A 20,730-nucleotide genomic window follows, 5' to 3' on the forward strand; every position below is an offset into this window, starting at 1 on the left:
CTTTACAAGTGGTGAAGCAGGGCTGCAGGTATCTCTCTGTCTCTGTCCCTCTCTATTACCTCCTTCCCTCTCAATTTCGGGCTGCCTCTATCCAATAAATAGATAAAGATCATAAAAATAAAAAGGAAATGGCAACAGCTGATAAAACCATTTACAAATGAGATATATAAACAGAAAAATTAAAAGAGAAAACAGTGATGTGTGAATTGGGAGGTGGGGTGCACTGAATCAAATGGAAGAGGGCATACTGACCACTTCCAACAACTACTAGAGTCTTACAGCTAATCTATCATTTCAGAAAGCAAAATAAAACACAAAATACAGACTAATAAACAGGCACCCATTGATTCTGTCAATGAAACCACCATAAAACAAATGATAATTTATCAGTTTTACAATCTAGATGCTGAAGCCACATACTCTGGAGACTATTTTTCCCAACTTTTTTTTTTTTTCTTTTTTGCATTTGTCAGTGATCTATGGGAGCTTTCATGTATAAATGGCTGATGGAGAATTGAGGCAGCATCTTAAATTTTCATTGCTAGATGTTACGGCACAATGTCACTCTAAATCAATGGTGTTATTACCTCATAGTTACACAATAAAACTATCAAGCCAACAGCATAGCTTAGGTGAGCCTGGTTTGCCTTTACTCGGTCTGCAATTTCTTCACGTTAATTAGGAATGTAGCTAGTTCATGTTAGATGTAGTTAGTTCATGTTCATTTTTTTGCACCACAACTCTTAAGATAGAGACTGATTTGAACTATGTCTTCTTTTAAATTTTTTTTTTAAACTATTAGCTTTGTTGTGTTTTCAAACATTTACTGAATCGGTGTATTTCTCTCTAGTGACTAAGTTTTCTGATTCTGAGTTTTTAGTTTTTTGTGTGTGTGTGTCTTTTTAGAAACAATACTCATGTGTACAAAGAATACTAATAGATTCTTTTCCCTGAAATAAAGAGACAACAAGACTTAGTTTTCCCCTCAGGACATAACTTCATCTGTACCTTTCCTGGAAAAATGTGAAAAACAGGCTACATGTACTCATTTCTCTACAAGGATTTAGCTAGAATTAGCATGCTTGGAAATTCGATACAATTATTATTAATAAAACCTAATGGAATGTACTTTTTTTTTTTCTTATTGTTCACTTTCTTTTATCACACTTAAATAATTCTCCCTCTTCCTTTGTATGGTATTGGAGGGAGTAGTTTTACTTTCATTATACTATCTTTTTAAAAAACCCTATAGTGGGGGCCAGGTGGTGGCACACCTGGTTGATCATACATGATACAATGCACAAGGACCTGGGTTTGAGCCCTGGCCCCCACCTGTAGGGGGAGGCTTCACAAGTGGTGAAGCAGGGCTGCAGGTGTTTCTGTCTCTCTCTACCTCCCCCCTCCTCTCAATTTCCGGCTGTCTCTATCCAATAAGCAAATAAAGATAATAAAAAAAAAATAAAACAAACCTATGGAGGTTCTTCATGTCCTTAATGTAGAATAATGTCCAAAGTTCATGTTTATTTCTTCCAGTTCTATAAAATGTATTTTCTCCTAAGCTGAATATGGGCCCCAGATGAATCGATGGGGTTTATAGTCAACAATATTCATATATCTTTCCCATATTCGGGTGTTACTCTCTTCCCTGATCCAGATTACTAGCCTCTTTCCCAGACATGACATCATCTCCCCAGACAACAACTTGGGTCTACCTGCATAGCAGATGTCAGGCTCGGGCAAGTACTAATAGAGTCCTGGGCCCTTTAGAATAAACCTAAAATAGACCTACTAGCTCCTTCCAAAATGGTGATAAAGGTGCAGAGTTGTACCCCTGTTGTCTTATAATTTTGTAAATAAGTATTAAATCACAAATGTGCAAAAAAAAAAGTACAAGTTCCTTAGTTTAAGCCATCCAGATTATTCTAGGAACCTCACTAATTCCCCTTTCAAGTTTTTACTGTTTGTTGTCAGAGAAGCACTTTCAAAAAATAAGAGGAGACCTGGAGGACAGTTTACATATTCTGAAACTTTCTCTGGTTCACGTGAACTTCCTCATTGGCAAGTTATTCTGCCAAGTGTGCCACTGTATAAGAAACTTAATTCATTGACATCTGATGTAACAATCTGATCTTTTTCTGCGAGCTCAACACCTCACTTGGAAAAGGAATGACTTAGGTTGAGCCTGAAACAAGTGCTATTTTGGTAGCCCTTCCATGATGAACGTGATAAAACAAAATGTACAGTGAAATAGATAAGTTTTCAGTTGATGGATATTATTGGAAGTTCCTGATATGATTTAACCTTCAGAGATAATTTAAACTCACTAGTTGGTTTTCTCCTCTTCTTTATTGCTTCTAATGGCCACAATCAAAGGAGAATTATTCCATATAAATCCATCTGTGGGGCTGGGCTCAGCAGGTTAAGCACATGGCACAAAGTGCAAGGAGCATTGTAAGGATCCTGGTTAGAGCCCAGGCTCCCCACCTGCAGGGGAGTCGCTTCACAGGCGGTGAGGCAGGTCTGCAGGTGTCTGTATTTCTCTCCCCCTCTGTCTTCCCCTCTCTCTTCATTTCTTTCTGTCCTATCCAACAAGAACAGCAATAAGAACAATAACAACAACAGCAACAAAAATGTGAAAAATGGCCTCCAGAAGCAGTGGATTTGTTGTGCAGGCACCAAGCCCCAGCAATAACCTTGTAGGCAAAAAAAATAAAAATAAACATAAAACCATTTGGGTTGCTTCCACCAAGTGAACAGTGGGTATTATATTTGTACAGTTCTCATATTCTATGGTATATATTTATCACCACCACTGAAATAGAACTTAGTATAAGAGACAACATTTAATTTGATGCTTGGATTTAAGTTTATACTATCAAACTTACTAGTCCTGAATAGAAATAGAAATATACATTTTCTGGAATGATCCATGTATACAATGACTTTATTAATGAAGATTTTGTAAATTCTATGAAAACTCAGAGTCAAACTTTTGTTTTACATGACATCTTTCAAGCTTCTTCTTTTCTACTAAAATTTTACTAAGCAAAGTAATACTCATATTTATATTGAATATTATTCTTTTTTCTTCTTCAGATGTTCTTTTCTCCAGTTCTAAAATAATGAAGCTCTTTATATATTTCACTTGCAGAAGAAAGCCAGGGATTTCTCTCTCTTTCTCTTTTTTTAATGTCACTGAAGCTTCACTGTTCCAGGTTAACTTTTTCTTTTTCTGTCTTACCTTTTTCTTTCTTTCTTTTTTTATTATCTTTGTTTATTGGATAGAGACAGCCAGAAGTCAAAAGGGAAAGGGTTGACAGAGAGGGAGAGAGACAGAGAGAAATCTGCAGCCCTGCTTCACCACTCATAAAGCTTTTCCCCTGCAGGTGGGGATGAGGGGCTCGAACCCGGGTCCTTGCGCATTGTAATACATGCGCTTAATCAGGTGTGCCACCACCTGGCCCCCTTTCTTTCTTCCTTTTTCTTTCTTCCTTCCTTCATTTCTTTCTTTCTTTCTTTCTTTCTTTCTTTCTTTCTTTCTTTCTTTCTTTCTTTCTTTCTTTCTTTTTCAGATATCAAGAGACAGACAGAAACAGGGAGACAGAAGTAGAGAGGGAATTATACCACCACACTGAAGTTCTCCCCACATGTATTAGAAGAAGAACTAATATTTTTTCTAATGTCTGTATAAAGACTTGTGATTGTTGACTTTTCAGTAAAATTATATGCTATCATTTCTGTATGTTTACTTTTCCAAATACTCAAGTACACAATAAGCTCACACATGTATGTTCACTCTATGTATTTACCCAGACCCATGTTCACATTTCCAGTCTGATTTTTTTTTAGTATTTATTTAATTTATTTATTCCCTTTTGTTGCCCTTGTTGTTTTATTGTTGTAGTTATTATTGTTGTCATTGTTGTTGTTGGATAGGACAGAGAGAAATGGAGAGAGGAGGGGGAAGGCAGAGAGGGAGAGAAAGATAGACACCTGCTTCACTGCTTGTAAAGCGACTCCCCTTCAGGTGGGGTCTGATTTCTTAAAGTACAAAATTATATAAACATTTATCATTTGGAGAGATAAATGTTTACACATTTATTACAATTTAAAGAAGAAAAAACATATTGAATCTTTAAATTATTTTGTTATCTTTATTTATTTATTGGATAGAGACAGCCAGAAATTGAGAGGGAAGAGAGTGATAAAGAGGGAGAGAGAGACAGAGAGATACCTACAGCCCTGCTTCACCACTTACAACGCTTTCTCCTTGTAGGTGAGGACTAGGGGCTCGAACTCAGGTCCTTATGTGTTGTGACATGTGCGCTCAACCAGGTGCACCACCACCTGGCCCCGCAACATACTGATTCTTAATCAACTCTGATTTAATCCCTTGCTCCATTAGACCAGCCATCATAAACTCCGCCGATGAGATACATTTGTTCTTCACTCACAATACTGAAGCTCTTTTTTTTTTTTTTTTTTTGTCTTTGCTCAGTTTTCATCTGAAATAACTTCTGCCCTACTAAAAAAAAAAAAAATACAGGCAAGGACAGCATTGTGGACATGTGATGAACTACAAAGGAATTTACAGCCAAGGACACTAGTGAAGAGGGCGATTTCATACCTTATGCAGGAGTTGGCTAATTCATGTTTTGATGGGCTCTTTTGTAATTTGGTGGAGTATGAATTTAAAAGGAACTGAAGCTGTATTAAAATGTTAAGAGCTGGAAGAATAGCACAACAGTTAACCATAGACCTTGTAAGTCTGAGGCCCCAGGTTTGACCGTCAGCACCACGTGTCCCACAACTATAAATAAATAAACACAGATAAATGACGGAATGGTGGTGCACCCAATAGAGTACAAGGATTACCGTGCAAAAGGACCCAGGTTCAAGCACCCAGTCCTTACCGGTCATGTGGAAACTTTACGAGTAGTGGAACAGTGCTGCAGGTGTGCCTCTGTCTTTCTTTTAATCTGTCCTTCCTTCTTTATTTCTCTCTTTCTCTGTCAATAAATAAATGGATTAAAAGTAAATCAGATATAAATAAATACGAGAATAAACCTTAGAAGGACGTTGAGGGGGACTGTCTTGTTTTACAAAAGAGAAGGTAGGAACTTTGAGCAAAAATCACATCATTAATAGTGATAATGGAAATAACAACAGGAACTATAGCGTATGCAGAAGGCTAGAATGTACAGATTAAACCCCAGCTTTGTCTTGTCTCTCTCAGACCTTTTCAACTGAATGTAGTGGGTATAGTTTTCCTGTGCACTACCAAACAGCTTGAACAGTCATCTGATTTTCTGCTCAATCTAGATGGCAGACAGCCTTACTGCTTCCTCACAGGTTAATTCATTCAGTAATTAAAAGTATCCAGAAAAAGCACTAATTACATTCATTACAAATAAGTCTTTATAGGGGCCAGGTGGTGGTGTACCTCCTTAAGCACATACATTACAGTGCTTAAGAATCCGGGTTCAAGCCCTTGGTCCCCACCTGCAGGGGGAAAAGCTTTGGAAGTGGTGAGGCAGAGCTGTAGGTGTCTCTCTGTCTCTCTCTATCTCCACCCCTCTCAATTTCTCTCTGTCCATCCAATAATAAACAGAACATATTAAGACAACAACAAAACCCAAATCACTCTTTATTTAAGACACCTTCCTTCTCTCCCTTCCTCAGGCATGGCTACTTGTGTGTATGTGTGTGTGTGGGGGGGGCTTAGCTAGATGCCAGGACCCTGAGATTAACTTCTCAGGGTTGGAGAGAGATTAACTTCAGATACTAAGTGGATGATTTGACGAAATCCAGAGAGGCACACACAACACACTCTGAGACAGGAGAGTCAAGTCAGCAACCCCCAACCAGAACTCTGATAGAGTATTTAGTGATAGAATCATGGCTAACTTCAAAATGAAAGAGGAAGATCATATGATATCTTTTAAGTGAGCATATATCAAGGGAGTAAATGTCAAGGTACGAGTAATAGTTGGTTATATATCATTCAGAAAAAAAGTCAGAACAGATATCTCATAGGAGCGCATCAAGGTGCAGGTAGGAGTATCTAAAACTTAACAACACTTACAATGGTCAAACTGTAATTAGAAGTCAGGTAGACTTCTTTGATGCCCTAAGAAATATTGGGTGTATTTTCTGGTCACCCTATACTATGTCCAATCCCCAGACTTGCAGGGAGAATGTCAGTCATCAGAATTCATGGACTATTGCAGGTTGCTATTATCCTTGACCTGTGGGGCTTCATAGTTTAATTAATGGCCTATTCCAGACCTCTGCCCGAGAGCACCAGAGTTATGACAAAGGACGTCCTGAGGCCCTTTAATAGCAGGCCTCATGGTATTTTCAGACAAACAAATATACCTGGTAAAACAAGCAGACAAGTCCTTATAAGTATAGAAGCATAAGTAAAAAAGCAGTAGGATTTTTAATAACGTGTATCAGGATGCTTGAGATAAGGAAATTCTTCAACACTTCAATCTTTTTTTTTATACTTATTTATTTATTCCCTTTTGTTGCCCTTATTTTTAATTTTTTTTTTATTGTTGTCGTCGTTGTTGGCTAGAACAGAGAGAAATGGAGAGAAGAGGGGAAGACAGAGAGGGGGAGAGAAAGACAGACATCTGCAGACCTGCTTCACTGCTTGTGAAGCGACTCCCCTGCAGGTGGGGAGCCGGAGCTCAGGAGCTCGAACTGGGATCCTTATGCAGGTCATTGCACTTCGCACCATGTGTCCTTAACCCACTGCACAACCGCCCGACTCCCAACACTTCAGTCTTTTACCACCCACCTTTGAAAAAAAAAAAAAAGGGTTGGTTTCTATTTTCTATGGCCACACGTTCCCAAATTCTAGGAACTAACCCCCAGAGTGATTCAAAGAAACAATAGCAGGAAAACAAGTAACCTGGAATATCCTTTCTCTGTTGGAGTACTCAAGGGTTCTTTGCTTCTTAGCAAATTTTCTTTTTGTTTATTTATTTGATAGAGACAGGAAGAAATCAAGAGAGAGAGGGAGTAGATAGAATAGGAGAGAGATAAAGAGAGAGCCACCTACAGCCCTGCTTACCACTTGTGAAGTTTTCCTTCTGTAGGTGGAGACTGGGGGCTTGAACCTGAGTCCTTGAGCACTATAACACACTGCTCTACCAGGTGTGCCACCACTTGGCCCCTGAATATTTCCCATACTATGGATCCCACAATATTCGCAGCTTCATTTCTTTTTTAAAAAAATTTGTATAAGTTTTTTTTTTTTAATCTTTATTTATTTTATTGGATAGAGAAAACCAGAAATGGAGACAGAAGGGGGTGATAGAGAGAGACAGAGAGACACCTGCAGCCCTGCATCACCGCTGGTGAAGCTTCCTTCCTGCAGGTGGGGACTGGGGGCTCAAACCTGGGTCCTTGTGTACTGTAAAATGTGCGCTCAAGCAGGTGCACCACCACCCAGCCCCTCACAGATTCGTTTCTGCATGCTGTGTAGGTTAGATTTTGCATATCGGGTGTGGCCACTCCTTTCCTCTGTGATGCTGAGGAATTATTCGGATGCAGTCTCCGCCCCCAGGTTTTACACCCCGCAAAATCCTAGCAGTGCCCCCTTCAACCAATCCTGCCCCCACATGTCATCCCTGGTTATGGCCCAATGAAAGCTCCCTCACTCCCCCGCCCCGGACGTGTTAGCATAGGGGGAGGGGAGAAAGTGGGGCGCGAAACTAGCAAGGGCCAAAACAATTCTCTCAGAGGTCGGGGGGAAGAGGAGCAAACCAATATGAAACATACCAACAATTACCCCTTCTGTTTTTAACTAAATGACCACAGTATCAGGGGTGTGGGGTGAGTTTCACAGGGGATCAACTCCATGCATAAGCTGCAGTGTGCTTATGTTTCTCTTGAACAGGGAACAACTAAAATCAGCTGACGCTCCTTCCTATGAGTCATAAATCTGTTCCCTTTATTTTTCAACATCATTTACCTTGAGAAAATGCTGTCTTACAAGGCTGTTGTTGCCCCAAACATGTACTCACCCATTTTACCCACCACCTGTGTGCCCTTATAATCTTTCAAATCCCTAGTAAACCATTAAGAAAAAAAATAGAAGTGCCAAGACACAATATGAATGTGAAATAAGACAATGGTGAGAGGGGCCTGGTTAAGCGCACCTATTACCAAGCTCAAAGACCTGGGTTCATGCCCCTGCTCTCCACCTGGGAGGTTTGCTTTACAAGCAGTGAAGCAGGCCCACATGTCTCTCTCTCTCTCTCTCTCTCTCTCTCTCTTTCTCTCTCTCTCCCCCTCTCCCTCTCCCTCTCTCTCTCTCTCTCTCTCTTTCTCTCTCTCTCCCCCTCTCCCTCTCCCTCTCTCCCTCTCCCTCTCTTTTTCTCTCTCCCTCTCCCCCTCTCTCCCTGTCTGTCTATATCTGTATCTATCTGTATCTGTATCTGTATCTATATCTATATCTGTATCTCTATAGAGATAACACATTAAGAAGTCACCTCACAGAGGGCCGGGCAGTAGCACAGCAGGTTAAGTGCACATGGCTCAAAGCGCACTGACCAGGGTATAAGGATAGTGGTTTGAGCCCCTGGTTCCCCACTTGCAGGGGGTAGCTTCCCAGGCTGTGAAGCAGGTCTGCATGCGTCTTTCTCTCTTCTTTTCTTTCTTCCCCTCCTCTTTCGATTTCTCTCTATCCAACAACAATGACAGCAATAACAACAACAACAATAATAACAACAACAATAAACAGTGGCAACAAAAAGGGAAAAAATCAGCCTCTAGGAATAGTGGATTCGTAGTGCAGACACTGAGCCCCAGCAATAATCCTGGAGGAAGGAAGAAAGAAAAACAAAAAAGGAGAAGCCCTCACACTACCTACCTTAGGAAACAGCTTGCATTAAAAAGACCAGATGCAACAAATGCTAGTGGAGATGTGGAGAAAACAGTGAGTCTTATACACCCTTGATGGGAATGTAAACCGGTCCAGGCCCTCTAGAATACACCCTAAAACTGCTCCCTATAAAACATGCAACTATTATTTGATGTTTGGGATAGGTAATACAATCCTCTTCTCTCTTCACTTCTCTGCCAAAGCAGATTGCCAGGATCTTTCTTGGTTCTCAGATTCCTGTGTAGAGCAGGATGTCTCAAAACTGGAGGAAAAACATATCAAGCTCTCTGGGTTGTCTCCTTGAAGTGCAATTTGTGAGTCTGAGATAAAAAAGAGAACAACTCATATCCCTGCTCGTCCTGGAGAGGAGCAAACAGCTTGACAAGATGTCTTTTTGAAGAATTTTTCTCAAATTGCTCTCTTGATCTCTTGTATAAACTCATAGTGAGAAAAAAAAGTTTCAAGTAGAGTGGATACTGGTTTTTTTTTTTTTTTTGACAATTTTTCTCTGTAAACTCTTCATATCCTGATCTGACTTTGTAGTTTCATACCTATTGCATCATATTATCGTATTGGAAACTTACATTTTAACAGCAAGCACTATTTTGAACACTTTTTTCTTTTCTTTTTGTGATCAGGTACCATTATGAGTTTCACATGTATATTAATTCTTTTCACTGTTCTCACAGTAATTCAGAATGAAAGAGATTATTGGGAGTCGGGCAGTAGCGCAGTGGGTTAAGCGTGGGTGGCGTAAAGCGCAAGGACCAGCATAAGGATCCTGGTTCTAGTCCCCGACTCCCCACCTGCAAAGGAGTCACTTCACAGGTGGTGAAGCAGGTCTGCAGGTGTCTATCTTTCTCTCCCCCCTCTGTCTTCCCCTCCTCTATTTCTCTCTGTCCTATCCAACAACAATGACAGCAATAACAACAACAACGATAAACAACAAGAGCAGCAAAAGGGAAAATAAATAAATATAAAAAAGAGATTATTATGTCAAAGATTTATTCAAATACATTTACAGTACAGAAGGATAATAGGTTTAAACTCCAAGATACACATTAGGGAATATAGCTCATAGTAAGTCTAGGATGAAAGGCCATATGAAATGATAAGCAGAATGAAAACATTCCATGAAGACTAGAGTCCATGGCTGCACTCTGAATAGACATTCCAGAGAGTAATATCTAAGAAATAGCTGATTTTCAATTAGCATCTGAATCAGGGGCTGCGTGGGAATGTGCCTGGTTGAGCACACACATTACAGTGTATACGGCGGACCTGGGTTCAAGCTCTGCGTCCCTACCTGTCCCTACCTATGGGGGGTGGGGGCTTCAGACTAGGTGAAGTGGTGGTGCTGTAGGACTTAGTCTTGATCTCTCACTTTCTTCTACTTAATTTATCCCCTCTCAATTTCTCTGTCTCTATTCAAAATAATGAAAGACATTAAGAGAAAAATACTTAAAATCTGAAATGTATGTAACAAACGAAGGACACATATATATTTTGGGAAACGTCAGACTACATCATCTTCTATAGTCTATAGGAGACTGTAGCAATAGGCTGACCCATCACTGTGGTGAATAACAACATTCTAAGAGAAAGTAATGGAAACAGCAACAAAGAGACAAGGTGAAAAAGAGAGGAAACTAATGGAAAACACCAAAAGTACTGAATTCCAGATTTATGGAAACTGCTAAGTGACAGAGTTGCAGGAGAGCGCCACTCCATGTACAGATCCTTTCAGTCACATAAGAACTGATGAAGACTAATGAGGAATGGGAATTAGAAAGTATTTATTACACTTAGCAAGATTGTCTTGTATAATGATATGGACATTTGAACACCGTCCTTAATAGAAAGGATCCTTACAGAAAGGAGGCCTTACTAAAATTAGGATGATTAAAGGGGGCTTTATGGTGGGGAGCAAGGGTTTGAACCAGGATCCTCGTGCTGGTCCTTGAGCTTTGTGCTATGTGCACTTAACTGGGTGCACCACTGCCTGGCCTCAACTAAGCTTATTATTTTTAATTTAATTTTAAGATTTTATTTATAAAATGGGAATATTGATAAGATCATAGGATAAGAGGGGTACATTTCCACACAGTGCCCACCCCTGGAGCTCCATATCCAATGCCCTCTCCTGATAGCTTTCCTATTCTTTTTCCCTCTGGGAGTATGGACCCAGGATCATTGTGGGAGGCAGAAGGTGGGAAGTCTGGCTTCTTTAATTGCTTCCCCACTGAACATGGGCATTGGCAGGTGTTTTTTTTTTAACATAAAATGTTAATTTTTACAGTTAGAGTAGGCAGTGGAGAAACCAGCTGAGTGAACATGTTACAATACACAACACCCTGTCAAACTCCAGATCCCCACACACGGGGGGAAAAAACTTCCTGGGTGTTAAAACAGTGCTGTAGGTGTCCCTCTTTCTCCTTTACTATCTTCCTCTTCCCTCTCAGTTTCTATCTTTATCCAGAATAAATAAATGAGTACAAATTAAAAAAAACACACAGTTTAATGTATCTTCAGTTTTTTACTGAATACTGAATACTGCTGTGTTCACCCCCCATAACTCTAAGTTGATAACCCCACCGTTACCAACAAGAGTAACAGGAGGCGATTAAAACGAGGAAAATATTAGACAATTATCAAGACATCTTTACAGTAATGGGAACCACACTTTGAGCTGTAGAATTCTGGGCCTCCAGGCCTGAGTTCCTGGGTCCAGTTCCCAACATTGTTTTTTGCTCCAGTTCTCTCCCTGGTTCTATCTGCTTCCGTGTCACTCTTCTTTTCTCTTGTGAAATACAGAATGTAACTCTTTGGAAAATAAATTACTCATTATGATCATAAAGGGAGATACACAAGACTGAAGATTTTGCTACTTTCTTCTAAAAAGAGATACCTTAAACAAGAGAAAGCACACTAAAATATCAACTTGATAACTGTGACAGTCATATAATAGCGCTGTGTTAATTTCCTGAGGGTGTACTGAAGAATGACCCCAGTTTTTCCCCCTAAGCTTACTGGTGTCTTCTGCACCAAGTGGTTCACACCATATTGCTTCCACCTGATTACAGAGCATGGTAGGCATGCTAATTCTGAACTATTTCTGTGAGACAGATGGCTCCTCCAATGGGTGTCTGTGAATCAAGGACTTCAGAGGTCTCATCTCAACTTAGAAGGCTTTTGTAATCTGAAACTCTTTCCTTTTTTACTTTTCTCCCTTCAAAGGAGTCACATCAATATCAAAATTTGAAATGTGGTGCATGTCTAATCCCAAATTGCTACCTGTTCCTCAAAGTACTCAGCTAATGCAATTATGTTCAGGTGACTGAATCAATCGTGGCTTCATTTTTTTTTTTTAACGTTTTCTCAGAATGATGGGATTCAGTTATGAAAAAAACCAGTAAACTTGAAAATCATCTCTTAAATATATAATTGCTTGCAACTTTGTTTATCGTACACTTAATATCCTATTGTATGACAGGGTTTATACTCTCACAGAACTTTCAAATCCATGGTAAAAACAAGGTCGTGTATAACTTAAATAACAATAGAATAAATGTTGGAATAAAGGAGATCCCACTAAGAAGCATTGCATTTTGTGGTGCAGGGCAGAAAACAAGAGCTGTGGCTTTTCACATTTTTTTTAAATGTATTTATTTGTTCCCTTTTGTCACCTTGTTGTTTTATTGTAGTTATGATTGTTGTTATTGATGTCATTGTTGCTGGATAGGGTAGAGAAAAATGGAGAGAGGAGGGAAAGACAGAGAGGGGGAGAGAAAGATAGACACCTGCAGACCTGTTTCACTGCCTGTGAAGTGAATCCCCTGCAGGTGGGGAGCTGTCAGCTCTAACCAGCATCCTTATGCGCCAGTCCTTGCACTTTGCGCCACCTGCGCTTAACCCACTGTACTACTGCCGGACTCCGGGCTTTTCACATTTTTATGGTAGTGAAGTAGTGTGAAAGAATTTGACATGGCCAAGGATTGGGATTGGTTTTCCCAAATTAAGTTGATTGAGGGACACATAAAAAGCACCATTAAAAAGTTGTACAAGAGCTAAGCAAAAGACATATGTGACATGTTTGAAGAACAGTGAAAACAAATTAAAGAAATATACCTGTGATCACCATTTTATTTGGAGACCAAAACACATGCCATGTCACTTTAAAATAAAATGGCGAGACCTGCCAACAGCCATGTTCAGTGGGGAAGCGATTATAGAAGCCAGACCTCCCACCTTCTGCACCCCATAATGACCCTGGGTCTATACTCCCAGAGGGAAAAAGACTAGGAAAGTTATAAAGAGGAGGGCATTTGGATATGGAGTTCTGGAGGTGGGAACTGTGTGGAGTTGTACCCCTCTTATCCTGTGGTTTTGTCAATATTTCCATTTTATAAATAAAAAAAGTGGCATGCTTGTAGTCATAAAAGAGCCTAACAAATTCTTTAAGCAGTTGATTTTATTTGTATGTACGTTGATCTGAATTACCAGCTAAAGAGTAAAAGCATTTATGGTCCACATATAGGTACAGGTACTGTAAATACTTAAACATTTTTATCACTCACATATGAGCATAGAAGTACCATGTTGATTTCTAACTCCCTTCTCAGTTTTTCTTTTGTCATCCACTTAAAAAAAATCATTCTATGGCAGTTAATTACAGAACTCTGCTTACCATGGGAAATGTCATTACCATTAAGGCTTCTGAGAGATAATGAGGGCAACACTTGGGTTTATCTTAGGCCACCATCATATGCAGGCCAAGATAATTGGGTCTCGTAAGCTTTTGAGAAGTTATCTTTGGAAACAAAGGCTTCACTAAATTATTAGCTAGCCTGCTTTCTTTGATTGTTTATTAAGACATAGTTAAGCCAAAGCAGTTTCAGCAGGTAATGGGAAATTGCAGACAACTGGCAAAAGAAATGTTAACTTTTGTTTTTCAAAACCCTTCTCAAAGGAGAAAGATACTTTTTATCTGGTTGGAAAATCTCTACAGTAACTACTATGTGATACTTCCCAGTAAAGTCTCTGAGTTAGCAGAAAGTTACAACATACGTTTATGGGAAACTATGATATTTTTTTCAGTTTATTTCTTTTGTTGATATTATACGACATCTTGTTGTAATATGTACCACTGTAAGTCTCTAGTTTTTAAGTGCAGATTTAATACAAACTGTATGTTTCTATAACTGAGTATATAGTATTTCTGTGATACTCATGCATGTATTATCAAGGTCTAAATTTTCTTACAAGAAAATTTAATAATTAAGCATTATTAAATTTTATAAAATATTATAATCTAGAAAGTGATCTAAAATTAATTGTATAGAAAATATGAACAATTTAAAATTTCATATATTTTTCTCTATATTATAAAGTTTGAAGCAAGAGATTAAAATTATTCCTGATGACAATAAGGTGTCAGGCTACAAAATTTACATACAAAAGTCAGTGGCATTCCTCTATGCAAACACTAAGTTAGAAGAAGATAAAATCCAAAAATCTATTCCTTTTACTATAGCAACAGCAACAACAAAAAATATCTAGAAATAAACCTAAACAAAGAGTGCAAGACTTGTATACTGAAAATTATGAGTCACTACTCAAGGAAATAGAAAAAGACACAAAGAAGTAGAAAGATATTCCATGTTCATGGGTTGCAAGAATTAACAGTTAGTAAAATGAATATACTACCCAGAGTCATATACACATTTAATGCTATCCCCATCAAGATCCCAACCACATTTTTTTAGGGGAATAGAACAAATGCTACAAATGTTTATCTGGAACCAGAAAAGACCTAGAATTGCCAAAACAATCTTGAGAAGAAAAAACAGAACTGGAGGCATCACACTCTCAGATCTCAAATTGTATTATAGGGCCATTGTCATCAAACTGCTTGGTACTGGAACATGAATAGACATGCTGACCAGATGAATAGACTTGAGAGCCCAGAAGTAATAAAGTAATAGCCCAAACCTGTGGACATCTAGTTTTTGACAAAGGTGCCCAGACTATTAAATGGGGAAAGCAGAGTCTCTTCAACAAATGGTGTTGGAAAAAATGGTTGAATCATGCAGAAGAATGAAACTGAACCACTGTATTTTACCAAACACAAAAGTAAATTCCAGGTGGATCAAAGACTTGGATGTTAGACCAGAAACTATCAGATACTTAGAGGAAAATATTGGCAGAACTATTTTCCGCATAAATGTTAAAGACATCTTGAATGAAACGAATCCAATTACCAAGAAGACTCAGGCAAGCATAAACATATGGGATTACATCAAATTAAAAAGCTTCTGCACAGCAAAAGAAACCACTACCCAAACCAAGAGATGCCTCACAGAATGGAAGAAGATCTTTACATGCCATACATCAGACAAGAGGCTAATAACCAAAATATATAAAGAGCTTGCCAAACTCAATCACAAGAAAACAAATAACCCCGTCCAAAAATGGGGAGAGGACATGGACAGAATATTCACCACAGAAGAGATCCAAAAGGCCGAGAACCACATGAAAAAAATGCTCCAAGTCTTTGATTGCCAGAGAAATTCAAATAAAGACAACAATCAGATACCACTTCACTCCTGTGAGAATGTCATACATCAGAAACGATAGCAGCATCTAATGCTGGAGAGGTTGTGGGATCAAAGGAACCCTCCTGCACTGCTGGTGGGTATGTAAATTGGTCCAACCTCTGTGGAGAGCAGTCTGGAGAACTTTCAGAAGACTAGAAATGAATCTATCCTATGATCCTAACAGGCTAGCTAATAACATTCTCTAAGAAGGATTACCTCCAATTGAAACTGTATCATTGAAATATGAACGTAAAGAAGAAAAAAAGATTAACTGTCTTGTTTTGAAGTTAATTTAATTAAAGTGCTTTGATGTCTATCTCTTTTTCATTCAAAAATGTTACTGATCATTGTAAGGAGAATGTGGTGCATTCCATTTTTTTTTTTGCTGACACATCACATTATGTTCTAGTGAGATAGCTAAGTCTGCCTAAAGACGAGAATTTTCTCAATGTACACTCAAGAAATACTGTATCTCTCAGATAATTATGTTAGCAAATCGAGAAGTTAAAAGAAGAAAAGCCACTGGTTCCAAACTTTTCCCCTTCTGAAACTCTTGTTTCTTATGAAAGAGAACATTTATTTTGATATGAACTGATTGAATATTTACTAGTGCCCATTATTTGCTGACTTCTAAGGGCCATGAGAAAGAGAGAGAGAGAGAGAGAGAGAGAGAGAGAGAGAGGATGATGTAAACTTATTTAGTAGTTTTACAATACTTCTTATGCACTGGAAATTTTTATACCTGGTCTATTTTCAATTTAAGTGAAATGGCATTAGCTGTATAGATTCCCCCCCAGTTTGTTTATTGACTGCACTTTTAGTGTCTTAGTGATTCATTCCCTGCTGCTTCTAGACTAAAAGAAATAACTTCGCATCCCATTATATATGCCTTTAGTTGTTTTTTTGGTTTTTTTTTTTTTTTTTGTGTGTGTGTGTGTGTGCCTGCAGTATGTATCCACTGCTCCTGTAGCCATTTCTTTTGGATTGGATAGAGATAAATTGAGAGGGGAGGGGAGGACAGAGAGGGAGAGAGATCGATAGACACCTGCAGACCTGCTTCACTGTGTTTGAAGCAACCCCCTTCCTGTAGGTGGGGAGCCCCAGGATCTCAAACTGGGATCTTTGTTAGGGTCCTTGAGCTTCGTACTATGTGTACTTATCTCAATGCGCCACCGCCTGCCCCCTGGCCCATCTTTAGTTTTAAACTAAATAACAGTATTATGGGTGGTGCCTGAAAGTTGTTCCTGTGTTTCTCTCAAATACCAGAAAGATCTTTTGGTGTCTTTTGGAGTTTATACTAACTTACAGAGCACTCCAGTTGGGGAATTTAGTCTCTTCATCTGAACTCTGACTATCAGGCATATATATATATATTTAATTCAAGGAAATCAACAAAAATTATAACTCTAAAATCAAAATTAAATCTTAATGAATATGTGCTGAAAAGAAGAGATTCTTTGTTATAGTCTTATAATAATATTCTGGAATGTGTTTAAGAGATGCTTTTGTAGGGTTCATGGTTTGCAGTTAAATAAATTCAAAAGACAGACATCTATGAGTAGATATGATACACGGGCTTATTATGGGACACATCATTTTGTGGAAAAATGGAACCAAGAGACATTTTCTTCTTTTTTAAATATTTTATTTATTTATTTATTTATTTATTTATTTATTTATGAGAAATATAGGAGGAGAGAGAGAGAGAGAGCACATGTACTCTGGTACATGTGCTGCCAGGGACTGAACTCAGAAACTCATGTTTGAGAATCCAATGCTTTATCCACTGCGCCACCTCCCCGACCACAAAGAGACATTTCTTTAGAGCTATATAAAGGCTATAGGGGAATGTGTTGTTTTCCCCAGGCTGGCTTCGTGGGTGGGGGACAAAGACTACCAGGGACTCATGGCTGAGCTGAGAAAGCAGTTCAATCTTTATTCACGAGCGGGGATGCAGTTCAACAACAATCTAATCTCTAATCACAATTCTGTCCTGCATCTCTCTGCTCCAGCGGCCAGGAACCAAGGAAGTATGTAGGATAGGGGTGGGGAGAAGGAAGAAGCATGAACCAGTGAGGACTAAACCAAAATGTCCTGGAGGCAGGGGGAGCGAGACCAAACCAATGTAACAGAATGACCATGTAAATAGACCACAATGTGAAGCAATGTGACAGAAGGGGTTCCAGAAGCAGAACTAGAAGCATACCAACAGGAATCTATAAAACAATTTCTTTAGGTAGGAGTGTCCTAGTGAAGACTTGGATACTGTTCTGCTTGTATGTTCATGACACAGGGTCAAGTCTGACCCCTACTGCTTTAAAGAAAGCTTTGGTGAAATACTGTCTCTCTCTCTGCTTTTCTTTATCTGAAAACAACAATGAGAGAGAGAGAGACTATCATAGTGATCTTAGTGTAGACTCCTGGGATGCATTGGATCGACTTTCCCGTGGAAGACGTTTTTAAAAATGGGTGCCTGAAGCAATCCAGCAGGAACTGTCAGAAGCACCCTAAATGGAATTTTGAGGAGCTTTTTGGACTAGGATGGCCTCCAGGGACTCATGATGCTACATGGTGAGATCTAGATAATCTGGTTCAAGGTGAAAGAAGCAAAAACTGCCTACCTCTTTTCTCCCGATTCCCCCCTTGTTGTTCTCTCTGAATGTCTTAAGTTTGCTGTCTGTTTTCAGTTGCATTTCATAAAAGTGATTTGAATGAATGAATTTTTGTATGACATTGACTTTACAAAAAAAAATGCTGGACACAGCCATGATTTCTAGAGACATCCAGAAACACGCCAAAAAATTGTTTTTTTTCTCTTTTAATTTTTTACATCTTGGAAAAGTTTAATCCTGAAAACTGTATGAGTATGGGTGGGGTAGAAAAAGTAATGGTTATGTTAATGATTCTCATGGCTGAGGCTTCTATCCATGGTTCTTTTATTGAGTTTAAACTGTTTAAACAACCTTAAAATCATACTAGAAAGGACTTCCAATTATAATGGAGTTATTAATTATAGTAAACTTCTAATCTGCTACAAGTTTTGTTTGACAAGTAAGTGAATTACAGATGTCAAGTCTTCACATGTAAAAGCATCTGCTCAAACGAAATCCCCAGAAATCCATTTGGATTCCTGTTCTCTGACATCTCCCACAAAATGGCATGACTACAAGGCACCTCCGAAAACCAATGATGTGACCTGGCATGACCTGAAGAAACAGATTCACAGACTCCAAAGCTCACTCTCTACAGAAAAGCAGAATTACAGTGGTTGACCTTCCCCACTGAGACAGACGTGCAGTGTTTCATCCCCTGGCATTTCTTCCATGGTCATCTGCTTTGGACTGACACTTCTATTGGACTTACTGGTACACCTCTTGGACACTTTACACAACTTTACAGCAGCTTCCCTTTACAGCTTTTCCCTTTGCTGGGTTTCTCAAAGACTGACAGCAGCAGTCCACAGACTTTGCAGCCAGCTGCCTTGGGAATCTATAGGCCATGTCTCCTCGCCTGCAGGCCTTGTTTCCAGAGGTAGGAAACCCGCCATTACTAGGCCTTGTCCCCAGAGGCAGGAAATGCCCTTTGAGGCATGAAACACCCCCCAAAGGCAAGAGATGCCCACAGGGGCAGGAAATGCCCTTTGAGGCATGAAATGCCCCCAGAGGCAAGAGATACCCACAGAGCCAGGAAATGCCCTTTGATGCATGAAACGCCCCCAGAGGCAAGAGATGCCCCCAGAGGCAAGAAATGCCCTTTCACCTGTTAGACCCTGTCCTTTGGGGCAGGAAACGCCCCCTCAGGCCTCCCCTTGGCATCACACTGGTTCTTGCTGCTCTCTTACTTGTTTCTCCATGTCTTGTGCCAGTTCTTCTGAAAATGCCTGTACGATATAGGTTTCTGTTCACCCCACACTCCTGATACTATGGCCATTAGTTAAAAAGAAAGGGGGAAATGTTGGTCTGCTTCTAAATTCTGCTTCTAAGACCCTTTCTGTTGCATTGCTTGTTGCTGTGGTCTATTTACATAATCGTTGTTTTCATGGGTTTAATTCCCACTGGTTTGTGCTTTTTCCTTCTCCTCACTCCCTATCCTACGTACTTCCTCTTCCTGACACTTCCGTCTCAGGAGATATATATAGGACAGGATTGTGATTAGAGATAGCTAGATCAAACTGCATTCCTCATAAATAAAGACTGAACTGTGTCCCACTCAGCCATGAGTCCCTGGTCATCTCTCTCTCACCCACAAAGCCAGACCGGCATGGATTGACCTTCCAATGCTCATGTTCAGTGGAGAAGCAATTATAGAAGCCAGACCTTCCACTTTTTGCTCCCCATAATGATCCTGGGTCTATACTCTCAGATGGTTAAAGAATAGGGAAGCTATCAAGGGACTGACTTGGATATGGAGTTCTGGTGGTGGGAATTGTGTGGAAATTTACCCCTCTTATCCTATTGTATTGTCAATATTTCCAATTAATAAATACAAATTTAAAAAAAGGAAAAAATAAAATAAAGAACAAACAACAACATTGGCTTACCAGAGGAAGAAAGAGAGGAAGGGAAGAAAGCATTTTTGAAGAACATAATATCTGAGAACTTCCCTAGTCTAGACAACATAAAATACATAAAGTTTCAAGAATCCCAGAGAGTCCCAGACAGAATTAGCCCAGACTTAAAGACACTAAGACACATCATATTTAGAATGAAAAGGAATAAGGATAAAGGCTGCAAGATAAAAACCAAGTCACCTACTGAGTAAAACCCATAATATTAGCAGCAGATTTCTCCACACAAACACTAAAGAAAGGCCAGAAGGGCAAGATATCTACTGAGTGCTCAATGAGAAAGGTTTTCAACCAAGACTACTGCATCCCTCTAGACTGTCATTTTTTCTAGATGGAGGCATAAAAACCTTCTCTGACAAACAACAATTAAAGGAATCAACTTTCACTATGCTTTCCCTGAAAGAAGTTTTGAAAGGTCTCTTATAACAATCAAATCACCATTAAAATGCCATATATCAGAGCACTCTAAAAATGTACAATAATGGCATTAAAATATCTTTAATCTATATTATCAATAAATGCTAGTGGCTTGAATTCACCTGTTAAAAGGCACAGAGTAAGAAGATGGATCACAAAACACAACCCAACCATATGCTGTCTGCAGGAATCCCACCTAACTCAACAAGACTCAAAGTGAAAGGATGGAAAACTATCATACAAGCCAATGGACC

General features: G+C 39.2%; 1 protein-coding gene across 2 annotated transcripts in view; it reads right to left on the reverse strand.

The window, feature by feature from the left end:
- The window catches only part of LOC103120541 (bifunctional heparan sulfate N-deacetylase/N-sulfotransferase 4), a 329,220-nt gene that overhangs the window by 284,567 nt on the left and 23,923 nt on the right, over nucleotides 1-20,730 (reverse strand). The window lies entirely within an intron of this gene.

The sequence above is a fragment of the Erinaceus europaeus genome, chromosome 2 (assembly GCF_950295315.1).
Source record: "Erinaceus europaeus chromosome 2, mEriEur2.1, whole genome shotgun sequence".
In the NCBI taxonomy this organism is placed as follows: Eukaryota; Metazoa; Chordata; class Mammalia; order Eulipotyphla; family Erinaceidae; genus Erinaceus; species Erinaceus europaeus.